Genomic DNA, 12,644 nt, shown 5'->3' on the forward strand with positions numbered 1-12,644 from the left:
GCTGCTCCTGGTCCCGAGGGAGGTTTGCCCGGAGCTCGCTCTCTGGAGGGCTTGTCGCCGGCCGCCTCCCCACGGAGCCCAGGCTGGGTCTCGGAGGCTCCGACTCCGGGTCCGCGCGCCCGCCCCGGGGTCTGCCGCCCCCCTCCCCGGGGCAGAGCCGGCGGCGAGCGCGCGTTGGGCGACCGGGGGCCGCGGGGCCTCGAGGCTGCGCTTCCTTCCGCGGCGGCGCGCGGCTGCGACTGGGGACGCGTCACCGGTGCGGGGGCGGGCGCGGGGCTGCCAGACGGGGCAGCCGGCCTCGGCGCGGGGGCGGGGGGGGCGCTTCCGTGTTCCCCGCCCGCGCCCCCCGCCGCGGCGCCGACGTCTGGCCCGGAGCCCCGTGGGCGTGCGGAGGACCCCCGCGTCCCGGGGCCCCGCCGAGCCGGGCTCCAGCCTCGCTGCACGGAGCTCCCGCGCCCCGCGGCCTCTCGCGAGCCCCGTTTTGCAGAGGGGAGCGGCTCGGGGACGCCAAGCCGGAGCCAGAAGCCGCAGCGCTGGGCTGGGGGCCCCGGGGCTCTTGTCCGCCGCCGCTTTGGGGAGGCCCGAGTCCCGCTCTGGCTGCCCTCACCGCCTCCCTCCCTCTCCGCGGCCGGGCCAAGCGTGTGCCGATGGCCGGCGGCTCTGCTCACGGCAGACACTCAGGGTGGACCGCAACACCTGTGCGAACACCAGGGGTGCAAACACGAGAGCAGAGAACCCTTCTCGGGCCCTGCCGTCCACCTGGGCTCCGGGGGTGGCCTCCTGTGGCCAGTCAGTGTCACCGAGTGCTCAGTTTGGACCAAGCTGGAAGGGGACCCCTGGAACATGGCAGGCGTGAGTGAGGTGAGGGGTGGGACCTTGTGGGGTCTTCCTGATGCAGAGGGGGGCTGGGGCCTGGCCCCCTGGAGGGCACACTTCACACCCATTCATCCAGTGCTTGCTGAGGAGCCAGCACAGCTCATGCCCAGTACCCGTCTGCAAGAGGGGGCTGCTGGTTCCCCCTCGGAGGGGACCTGAGGTCAGCCGTGCTGGTGCCCTAGAGGCGGCCCCTCCTGCAGCCCCTCCTGCAGCCCGCCGGGGAAGTGGGAATTCGCTCTTCCCTGTCCCTGGCCTCTTCTAGGTGTCCCCAGACTGTCCCAGCTACAGGAACCTGAAAAGCTCCCCCTGCTGAGTTCCCAGCTGCGTGGCGGGGCCTGGTGCCCACACGGTCCTTGGGCACCTGTCAGGGCCTCACTGGGGACCGGCTCCACAGAGTCACTGGCCAGTGCTTCATGGTGACACCTGAGGTGGGAGCACCCAGGAGGCAACGGCATTAGGACAGCAGAGCTCACAGCTGGCCCTGAGCCCAGTCCACTCCTGCGGGAGCTGGGGGTGCGCCGGGGCCAAGGAAGGACGGAAGGAAAGAGGACAGTGCTCGACGGGAGAGAAGCCCCTAGAAGGCTGACCAGGAACCCAGGCCCCATGCCCGGTCCTCCACCTGGGAGCACAGCAGCCATGTATTAAATGTTGGCTGTGTGCCAGCACTGAGAGCAGAGGGTGTGACGCGCACGGGCCGGCCCGATGACGTGCCCGTGTGGCTGAAGCAGGTCCGGAGCTGCAGGAGCTCCTTCCGGCCTCGCCGCTCTGACGGCCGCCCCGCCTCCGAGCCTTGGCCTCCTCTCGCGCCGACTGCGGGGAGCATCTGGGCCATGGCACACAGATACTAGGGGATACTAGGGGTCAATGGGGGCTTGTCCTCCCCTTTTTTTTTTTTTTAGAATTTATTTATTTATTTGACACAGAGAGAGAGATCACAAGGAGACAGAGAGGCAGGCAGAGAGAGGAAGGGAAGCAGGCTCCCTGCTGAGCAGAGAGCCCGACGCCGGGCTTGATCCCAGGACCCTGAGATCATGACCTGAGCTGAAGGCAGAGGCTCAACCCACTGAGCCACCCAGGCGCCCCTTGTCCTCCCCTCTTGTGTGGTAACAAGGCCCCAGTTTTCAGCAGGGCATGCAGTTGTCCTGATAGAGACTACGTTTCTCTTGCTGCCAGCTGGGCCTCTGTGACTACATGTTAGGTAATAATGTGAGCATGTGTGGTTTGTCTCAGGCCATGCTTCTCTCTCCTCTTTCCTTCCTGTGGCTTGGATTGAGATGTAATGGCTGGAAGTCAGCAGCCCTCTTGCACCACAGATGAACGTGGAAGTAGAAACCGTGCAGCATGGATCAAGAAGACAGGAGGGCCCAGGTCCCGGACACAGTTCAGAGACGGCCACCTGTGAATTCCTTGAAGGCAAGAAGGTTATAAACTTTAACTGTCCTTACCACAGGGTCTAAAACACTTAGCACTTGCATCACTAAGTTGCTGGAAATGTCTGCCATCATTGCTATGGGTGTTGCTGTAGGCAAAACCTCAGAAGGGACATCGGGCTCAGCCTTGGTGACCCAGGAAGGCGTCCCTGAAGAGGTGGCATGCAGGTGGACATGTGATGAGCGGGAACAAGGAGTGTCGCTTCGGGGCAGTGATCCGCAGAGCCCCTAGCTGGGAGTCACGCTCCTGTGTGGGACCATCAGAGGCTCCCTATTGGCCCCTGAATTCTCTCTGAATTCCTTGCTTGGTGGTCAGAGCCTGCCTCAGGAGGACCCGTCCTGTCTTCAGGAGTGTCCCCGCCGACTGTCTCTGGTCTTCCTCTGCTTCTGGGTCTTGGACCTCATTACTGAACGTAAACATTTTTCTTCTTCTAACAAAGGCAATTTGTGGTCTTTGTAGAAAAAATTAGAAAACCTAAGTAAGCAAAAATAATTTAGCAGAACACCAGCCTGTCCACCGGCATGGCAGCCGTGGGAACACCTTGGTGCATTCCTGCCCAGAGTCATCCTGAATGTTCACACACTTACTTTGTAACAGAGGAAAACCAGCATCAGCGTGTGTGCGGGGCCGGGGGCTTAGGGGGAGGAATGTGTGGCCCATGGGCTTCGTGCTCTCCGCGGAGGCACTGTGGTTCCCGCACTGCAGGGGCTTCCGCAAGCCACTTGAGGATGAGGCGTGTGGGGGCAAACAGGGCTTTTAGCTGAGGGACGGGGAGAAGCAGGGAGAGGCCCTGGGGACTCCCCAAGAAGAAGGGGAGGGGAGGTTTGGCTCACCCTAGAGGCAGGCAGGACACCGCTTTTCTCAGCTTTGGGAACTGTGGGGTCTTCGCACATCAGCATCCCTGTGCTGGCCTGAAAGGATCTCTCCCCCAGGAGCCCCTCCTCCCTCACAGGATCCCCCCTTACCCCATTTCGGAGGCTGATTTGTCCTCACGAGCGACCCTTCAGCAAACACGCTGAGCGAGTCCCTGCCTACGTCCTCCCGCAGATGTTTCCACATGACCTTGTGGCCTGCGGCCCAGCAGTGGCCGTCTGGATCACCCTCCCTCCCCTCCTGGGGCGCCAACATGCTTGCACACGTGTAACACACGTGTAACGTGGCCAGTGGATCCTCCCAGAGCGTCCGTGCCCGATGCTATGGTAGGCGCAGGCGGAAGAGAATCTGTGGCCCCAGCCCACGTGTGGCGAGCGACTAAAACCATGATCCTTCAGCTCCAGTGGCGTCCTTCCCGGTGGGTGGCAGCAGCCGCCTGTGCTGTGCCTGACTCACTGCACCCCCAGGGCTGTCCTGGAGACTTGAACGTCAGAGAGAGGGTCTCCGTCACACATGGACTGCCCCTGCTGTGCGGCTGGGGCCGAAGGCGGACGGTCCCCCTGGACACTCACGCCCCAGTCCTGGCCCGGAGGAAGAAGCAGGTGTACCCCCATGCCGATGAGTCGGCCTACAGGGCGAGCAGGGAGCGCAGGCTCCTCAGAAGGCCGTTACCAGGAGAATGGGGCCACGGGTCATGGAAAATCGACACAGTGGGGCTCAGGTGCAGTTAGAGAACTCAGAGACCCTTAGGCCGGGCAGAGAAGGCGGACGCGAGGCGTCGTCCGTGTGCCGCTTCGAGGTACAGCTCAGGGACAGCAAGAGTGCCGGCAGCGGGACGTCGCGGCTTGCGCTGCGCGGGGAGACATGCGCGTCCGCGCACACGGACTGCGTGGGGCTCATCTCAAGTGCCTCGCACCCGTGTGTGTACTTGCACCGGCATCTAAGGGACAAGGTGTCTCTCCCTGGAGAAACCCCCCCAACGTCCCTCCACCAGGTTCCTGGACCCGCGGAGCCTGGGCAGGAATCTGTACCCCAACTCTCCCCTGGGAGCCCGGGGGGGACAGTCCGCAGAGGGGGCCTTCCTGGAGAGTTTGCCTCCAGGGTACCTTCCCACCAACACCCTGTGACCACTCCCGGAGGCCTGGGGCCCTGTGTGGGGGCGTCCTGGCCAGTCCTGGGCTCAGGGTGGTTCCCGCAAGAAGCCTGCCTCACAGCTCACCCTGACAGCTGGCCCTTCATGGCCCCGTGTGCAGGTGGCCGTGTCAGTACTGGGGTGTACTTGCCAGAGCGTTAGGACCCCTAGTTTGTGGGGTGTTCGCCTTCTGTTCCAGGAGAGGCGCTGAGGTGGCAATGCAGCCTTGGCTCTGCCCCACGTCCCCAGGCTGTGTATACCTGGGGTCACCACTGCTACCTCCCTGCTCCCCAGTCTCCCCGTCTGCAGGACGAGTGCCCGGAGCTTGCAGGTCCCGGGGTGAAGGAGCGTGCGTCCATCTCACCAGCCCCCACGGCGCCTCCAGGCGTACATGGCTATTCCGTTGGCCCCGCGGCTTAGAGGGGAACTTGTCACAGCGCCCTGTCCTGCAGAAAAGCCGGGCTGTGGGGTGGGTCTCGCCAGAGCCCACAGGCTGCCAGTGAGAAGAGGGTGGCCCTCAGGGGCAGCAGGAAGGTCCAAGTGCGGAGCAGGTAACCACCGTGTGTGTCAGCCGGGGTGGGGGCCACGGGTATCGAAGGCCCTGGCTGGTGGTCAAGGATCCAGGCCCGGAGGACGCAGGTGGGGCGGGGTCAGGGGTCAGGGACAGGGTCAGTGTGCTGTTCAGGGGAGTGAAGGCCAGATTCGCCCATTCTGGCTTTGTAGATGTTGAGTTTCTCCTTCTACGCTCCTTCTAGTCCCAGCGCTACCTGAGAGTGGGGACAGATGAGCAGCTCAGGCCAAGGGAGGAGAGCCCTCAGGCAGCCATGGAAACAGCACAGCCAGACTCTGGGGTTCCTTGGGACAGAGGCTGAGTTGTGTCCCCCAAAAGACGTGGTCAAGCCCTGAAGTCTGGCACCTGTGACTGGGACCTTCTTTGGAAACGGTTCGCAGATGAGATCAAGGTCAGATGAGGTCTTTAGGGTGACTGGTGTCCTTAGGGGACAAGGAGAGCGCCCCTGCCATGGCTGGGACGATGCCGCCAAGGCCCAGGGTCCTCACTGACAACTTTCAGAGGAGCCTCCCCTCCTGACCTGGACTTTGGACTTTGGGCCTCCAGGACTGAGAGGGAATATGTCTCTGCCATTTAGGGCCCCCATGCGTGGTCATTTGTGCTGTAGCCTCAGGACACCCCTGCATCCCTATCTGCCCCCACGTAGCCGCGCTGCCCCGGGGTCGATGAGCTGGAGGACCGGGGAGCTACCCAGACCCGAGACGGTACAGCGTCCAAGTCCAAAGTGCGGCCCTGAACCGGGAAGTTCCCACCAACGCGCCTGGGATTGCGGTCCGGTCTCCCGCGCCAGACGCGCGCCCCGCCCCCCTCGGCTCCAGGGGCGGCCGCGGGCCGGGTCAGCACTCCTGGGGCGCTGCGCTTGGGAAGGGGCGCGTCTTCACGCAACGTGCCGCGACGGGACGGCGACTTCCACTCGAAGGGCGCGGCCGCGGGGGCTGCGCGGTGGAGGGCCGCGGCGGTGCGGGCGGCGGAGGCGCCGGAGACCGGCCCCAGGGAAGAAAGCGGGGGCCGGGAGCTGGGGCGGGAAGGCGACCCCGCCGTGCCGCGCCCCGCAAGAGCGCGCGGGAGCCGGGCGCGGGCGGAGGCGCCGGCGGGGCTGTCCCCGCGCCCGCACCGCCGCGCGCTCTAACCGCGGGGTGCCGACCGCGAACAGCGGGGGGCCGGCGCCCTCCGACGCCCCCTAGCGGAGCAGAGGGGCCCAGCGCCGCCGTCCGCGCTTCTCCCGCTCCCGGGCCCGGGGTCCGCCAGCCCCGCCGCCGGCCGCCGCCACGTCGGGCTCCGGGACCCTCGGTCCCCCGCGGCAGCGAGGCTGGGTCTCGGCCGCCAGGCCGCGGCGCCCCCCCCCCCCAGCACACGGCCCGCTGCCCAGGAGTGCAGGGGATCCCCGGGGGCCACCAGGGCCAGCGCCCGCGCGGCACCGAGTGGGGGGTGGCCCAGGCCGGCCTCTTCCTGACCCGCGCCCCGCTCGCGCCGGACAGGCTCGAAGCCCTCCAGCGTCTCCTTTCCGGGACTCCCCGTGTGCCCATGCCCGGGGTCGCAGGCGCTGCTGTGACAGTGACCACGCGCGGCTGGGCTCGGAACCACACGGACCCGTTATCTGGCAGCTCTGGAGGTCAGGGGCCCTCAAGTCAAGGGGTCACCAGGGATGCGTTCCTTCTGGAGGTTCCGGGGGAGAATCTGTTTCCTGCCTTTTGTAGCTTCTTGGGGCGCAGCATCCTCGGCCCGCGGCCCCTCCCCCACCTTCACGACCGGCGGCATCTTCGCGTGTCACGGACACGAGAAGACACGCATGTCTGACCCCTACCTCCTTCTTACAGAAAACCCGTGATAACACGGGGGCTCCCCAGGTAACCCGGGATCACCTCTCCCCTCAAAGTCAGTCATGGCTGCAAAGTTCCTGTTGTCAGACGAGGTGTTAAATCCATGAGCATGAGGATGGGGACGTCTTGAGGCCACCATTCTGCCAACCTCAGAGAGCAGAGGACATAGAGGCTGGGACTGGGCTGCTCTGCGGGAGTAGGGTCCGAAGCACCCCAAGACCCAGGGGTGCCCACAGCGAGGATGCCGTGGGTTTCTGAGTAGGGGCAGAAAGTGGGTGGAAGGGGTGAGGCCTCTCAGACCGGACTCTCCCACACCAGCCTCTGCCTCTAAGGCTTGCTGACTTCCTTTCCAGAAGAGAGCCGGGGTGGGGGGCGGGGGCACAGTGCGTGTGGGCAGCCCCTGCAGGGGACGTCCTCCTGGCTGTCCTGGCTGGGGCCAGCTGGGTGCCCCGACTCCTTCCAGGCCCTGGGCAGTGCTGTCAGCTTGCCCCTGCGGCGGAGAGGCTGTGGCTGGAGTCCAGGCGAGCTCCGTGTGCCTGTGCCTCCCGGGCCAGTATTCCGGAAAGCCCCAGAAAAGGGGGATAGCCTGCCAGCGCCCTGCTCCAAATCCTGTGCTGTGGTTTGGTTAGGGTCTGAACAAGCCGTGACTGCCAGAGACACCAGCTGGGCGCCAACGACTCAGGGAGGCCTTGAAGGACGGGCGGAAGCGTGGTCCAGGACAAGAGCTCTACCTGCCCGGGGCACAGCTCTGCTGCTCCACAAGGGCACGGGCAACAGCCCCTTCAGGCAGACACTGTTAGTCTTGCCATTTCAGAGGTAAAGAGATGGAAGCAGAGAGCAGGTAACTGTTACCCCAATTCTTGAGGCCACCCCAGGAGAGCCAGGCAACAGGCAGGGAGAGAGTTTCCCAGGTAGGATGTCCTGGTTTAATTTGCCTTTCTCCTCATTCTGTGTGAGGTTGAGCCTTTTACTCAAATGTTGAAGGGATTTTTTTTTTTTTTTTTGGTCATCTCTGGCTCATGTCCTTTGTCCATTTTTCTGTTGGACTGCTTCCTTTGTTTTGTTTAAGATTTTATTTATTCGACAGAGAGAAAGTGCGCACAAGTAGGCGGAAAGGCAAGCAGAGGCAGGGGGAGAAGCAGGCTCCCCACCAAGCAGGGAGCCTGATGCAGGACTCGATCAGGACCCCAGGATCATGACCTCAGCTGAAGGCAGACGCTTAACGACCGAGCCCCCCAGGCGCCCCTAAATAAAATCTTAAAAAAAATAGTGATCCTAAGAGTTCCTTCTATACTAGCATTTGGTCTGCTGTAGCATTACTACAAACATATTTTCCTAGTTTGTCACCAGTCTTTTATATTCCTCGATGGTGTTTGGTCATGTACTATTTTGTTCTGTGTAGGAAAATCTATTGATGTTTTTCCTAATGCCTTCTAGACAGTTAGCCTGTATGTTCTAGTGCTTCCAGTCATTCCATTAACAAACCATCCATCTACTCGGTGTTTATAGAACATGAGGTAGAAATTCCAAGCTGATCTTTCCTCAGACGGCTACACTGTTGGCTTAAGACAATGTGTTAGAGCCCACCGGTATGAAGGGCTCCACTAGGACGTGTTGGGTCTGTTTTCTGTTCTCTTCCCTCACGTTTGGACATTTGGTGGATAAAAAGCAGCCCCAGTTTTCTGACTGAGATACTGCCACGTGATGAAGTAGGTAGCCAAAGCTGCCAGCAGTCCACCGACCAGTGTTTCCCGGACATACACTTTGTGATGGACCTAGATAGGCAATTATGTTGAGAAAAATATTACTGCCTTTAGGAGTCTTGCCAGTAAGTGGAGGTGAAGTCACAGTAACAGGAGTTTGAAGGAATGTGTGGTAAAGCAAGGAAGACTGCCTGGAGGCAGGGGCATGGAAGTGAGGCTGGGCAGATGAGGTAAGTTGGAGTGGAGTCCTGAGGGCCCGGCCGGCTTCCACTCTGGCTGGATAGAGGGGTGCCTGATGGGGAGGAGCCGTAAATCGGCATCTTGGCCACAGGAGGCGGGGTCACTGTCTGCCTCCAGTGCTCAAGGTAGCCTTGACCCTGGTCACCTCCAAGGCTTGCTTCCAGCCTCCTGGCTGCTTGGGGGCAGCTGCCGTCCAGTTGGAACTGCTCTTATCAGCTGCCAGCTTGCTTGCCTACAGGGAAAGGCCCCCTCCCACACCCCCTCTCCTGGAGTCTGGAGTCTGACCCTGGTGCTCTTGGGCTCTGTGAGAAGGTGACCAGTAGGAAGCTTGGGGGCTCCTGTCCCCAAGCCTCCCCAGGCTGCCAAAGCCTCTCCCCCTGAGCAGACCCCGCCCCGCCTCCTCGGAACCCCTCCTCACCATGGCCTCAACCTTGGCCTGTTCTACTTGAACAAACACTGACACCCTTTCTCACAGCTCAAGCCACATCCCCAGGATGGCCCTAGACCCTCTTAAGGTGCCTGAGACAACCCAGGACGCTCACTTCTGGGAACACCTGTGGTCAGGGCCCCTGTCCCAGCCCCCGTGGGGGTGGTGAGTGCCCGGGAGCAAACCCGGGTGGTCTCACAGGGACCAAACCCCTCCTCCTGCCCCATTTTTATTTCTTATTTTTTTCTTATTTCTTATTTCTTATTTTATTTCTTATTTTTATTTCTTATTTTATTTGTTCATTTGAGAGAGACAGAGAAAGTGCAAGCGGGAGCAAGCAGGGGGAGGCAGGCAGAGAGAGAGGAGGAAGCAGGCTCCCCACTGAGCAGGGAGTCCGATGCGGGGCTCCATCCCAGGACCCTGGGATCATGACCCGAGCCGAAGGCAGTCGCTTAACAGACTGAGCCACCCAGGTGCCCCCTGCCCCTGTTTTTAAATGTGGTCATTTTTAATCACCTATTTTAGTCCCGCACTTAACCTAAAACACGGATCATCTACCAGCGTTAGGCCAGCAAGTAGGGGGTGCATCCGAATCTCACGGTTTCCGTTTCCATGTTCTCTGGTTTCTAGCACTGTCGTAAGAAATGAAACTGTTAGAACAGCTTGTTTCTTTACCAAAGCAGATACCAGTTGGAGCTCTTAGATCAGAGAATATTCAAACCGAAGAAATGTCATTCTTTTTTCCCTCTGGGCCTTTTGAGAAACTGTAGCTAAATTACAAGGGATTCAAGGTTCCTGGTTAGCAGCTTCTCTGCGTTACTGTCTTGAGAAGCAAGCAGGGTTTCCCTGACACTGTGTGTCCGTGGGAGTGCGGGCCGGGCCTCGTACAGGAGACGTGGGACCCGTGAGCGAAGCTCAGAGTCTCCTCGCCTCGTTTGTCCTGCTTTTTGCCAGCTATGACGGCAAATGTGTTTTGGGGGCCTTTCCTGCTTTCTGCAAATTTCCGCTTCCCTGACTGCCGAGCCCTGCTCACCCCTCCAGGCTTCTCGTTTGCTCGCGCCGTCACTGCCCAAACCCGGGTATGGCTGGGCGCCCCCCACCCCCGCCACCACCGCCCTGTTCTTTCCCCGGGCGATAGTTGTCACTGAGTCAGACCTACCCGCACACTTTACCTCGGGTCTGGCTGTGTTTATCCTTGGAAATGTGCTTGGCCGGCGCTGCCATCTGCCTCTGTTTGCTCGGGATTTAACCCAGCTGTTTTCATTTCAAGTGGGGCTGGAGGCAGGAAATGCAGCCCACGTACATTCCCATTTTCTTGACACGCCCCTCCCCGTTCAGTAACAAAGCCGGGACACCCTACCCCACACACAGGACAATTCGGGAGCCCCCGGGGCCGCTCACAGTCCTCGCTTGGAAAGGAAGAGGGAGGCCAGCAGGTGCGTCCATCAGCTCAGTCCGGACATATTCCGGAGAGGCACATGTTCAGGAAGAATTACTGCAGACAAAGGGTCAAATCTGGCCCCAGTGTCCTGGGAACTAAATGAAAAGAAACAGAATGTTCTCCAGAGCCAGCAGACGGGGGTGGGGCAAAGGTTCTCTCCTGGGAGGTCTGTCCGGGCGGTCCGGCTCTTTGCTCTTGGCAAGGGAAGCCCATCGTCATCACCCCGCACCCGGCCCCTGACCTTCTGGACCCAGGTTGCTCCCCCTTCTTCTGGCTGCAGCCAGAGCCTTGAGAGCCCACGCGGAGAGCCTCTGCCTCTCCCCCAAACCCCCACCTCCTCAGGAGTGCTTGCTGGCTCTCAGGGCCCCTCCAGGCAGTGACATTCTGGTGCCCCCAACATATCTGTCCCCACTGAGCATGAGTCCCTGGTGGTGGATGTTCTCAGGGTCACTGGGGCTGCTGGGTCCCAGGTCGCCAGCACTCACTGGGTGGACACTCAGGTGTGGTGCGGCGCCCGCTGAGGCACAGACACGCCCGCAGGCCCCTCAGGTCCTGGGACTTCTCACAGCTGAGGGCATGGAGCAGCACGGATGGACCTTGAGCTGGGCAGCCTGGGCAGGACAGCTTCGTCCGCTCCTCCCAGCTGGTAGGCTGCTTCCTCCCCCTGCCCTCCACACACCCCATACCCTGGCCTCTGTCCCTCCGAGTCTGCAGACTTGGCTTTGACTGGACGAGGGCGGGGTTGGTCTCCACATCTACCCAGGTGTGTCCTTGCCGCAACACTGGGACGGTTCTGGTGGGGACACGGGCTCCTCCCTGGCGGGGAGCAGTTAATGGCCTGTGTGAGACCCATCCTGCCCTCGGCCCCCGCTCCTCCTTCCCCACATTCAGAGAGGCAGGGCGCAGGGGCATTTCCCCCTTCCTGGGAGGCCGCCTGGGAGGGCGGCAGGCGGCTGTGGGTGGGGCCACGGCCAGGAGTGCCGGCGGGGACTCTCTGGCCCTCTGCCCGTCGCCTAGGCCAGGGTGAGTAGGCTGGGGGTCAGTGGGGTACTGCCGCCCCAGGGGGCACTTCCCAGTGGGGAGGTGGCCAGTCAGCTCTTGAGCCCCTGGCCCCGGAGTTCAGCAGGGCACACCTGGGAGCTGAGGAAAACAGACGGGCTTCAGGAAAGTGGGAGAGACTTGGTCAGCCGGATCCTCTGGAGACAGCAAACAGGCTTGTCTGCTGTAGTGTTCTTCCCAACACCCCATCTTTGAGTCAGGAGCCCCTCTGTGTCCTTAGGATGAGGACTGGCCCCTTCCTCCAGGGAGTCTTTCTGTCCTGGATTTCTGTCTGCCAGAGAGCAGGGGTCCCTGCCTTGCCCCCTGCTGTCTCTCCAGCAGGTGGAAAGTGTTTGTTGAATGAATGAGTGAAGGAGCATCTAAGTGGCCCACAGGAAGGGCCTGTTTCTGGCAGGATGATGAGAGCGTTGTTTGATTGTCTCAGGAAGCGTGGGGTGTTTTGCCCTCATGGGGCAAAACCAGATCTTGTAACCACAATTCACAAACTAGAGTCAAAATATCCTGAGGGCGTTTCTTTGTCGAATGCACAGATCTTTCCTTGACTTTATTTTGCCTTTGGAAGTGAGAAGATGCCCCAGAGCGGGAACCCCTGAGGTCACAGGCTTGGATGGCTCAGCTCTGCCACCAGCCCCCTGCCCCAGCTCTGAGCCCTCCCCCCGCTCCAGCCCAGGATCCTGACTGGCTGGTCGCTGGGGCCACCTCCTAAAGCCTGAGCGCAGTCAGCAATGACCCTGAACACCCAGGGGCCTTTGGCTTCCCTTTGCATTCCGCTGGGCAACAAGTGTCTCAGAGGTAATTCTACATCTAGTGAAATCACGTTTTAAAGATCACTTATTGGGGCGCCTGGGTGGCTCAGAGGGTTAAGCCTCTGCTTTCGGCTCGGGTCATGATTTTTTTTTTTTTTGGCTCGGGTCAATCTTTTTTTAAAAAAAGATTTTATTTATTTTCAGACAGAGAAAATGCCTACTTGTGATCTCTGTCTGAAAATAAAAATAAATAAATAAATAAATAAATAAATAAATATTTAATTTATTTATTTATTTGACAGACAGAGATCACAAGCAGGCAGAG

At 60.8% G+C, this 12,644-nt stretch overlaps 1 long non-coding RNA gene across 1 annotated transcript; it reads right to left on the minus strand.

Annotated features, from left to right (window-relative positions):
- Window positions 1-2,611: 2,611 nt before the first annotated feature.
- Window positions 2,612-5,660, minus strand: LOC116579336. Its single transcript, XR_004281230.1, has 2 exons — window positions 2,895-5,660; window positions 2,612-2,758 (listed from the first exon to the last, which is right to left on the minus strand). It is a non-coding gene; the product is annotated as an uncharacterized LOC116579336 (long non-coding RNA).
- Between the last annotated feature and the right edge of the window lie 6,984 nt (window positions 5,661-12,644).

This window comes from Mustela erminea, chromosome 19 (genome assembly GCF_009829155.1).
Source record: "Mustela erminea isolate mMusErm1 chromosome 19, mMusErm1.Pri, whole genome shotgun sequence".
NCBI lineage: Eukaryota > Metazoa > Chordata > Mammalia > Carnivora > Mustelidae > Mustela > Mustela erminea.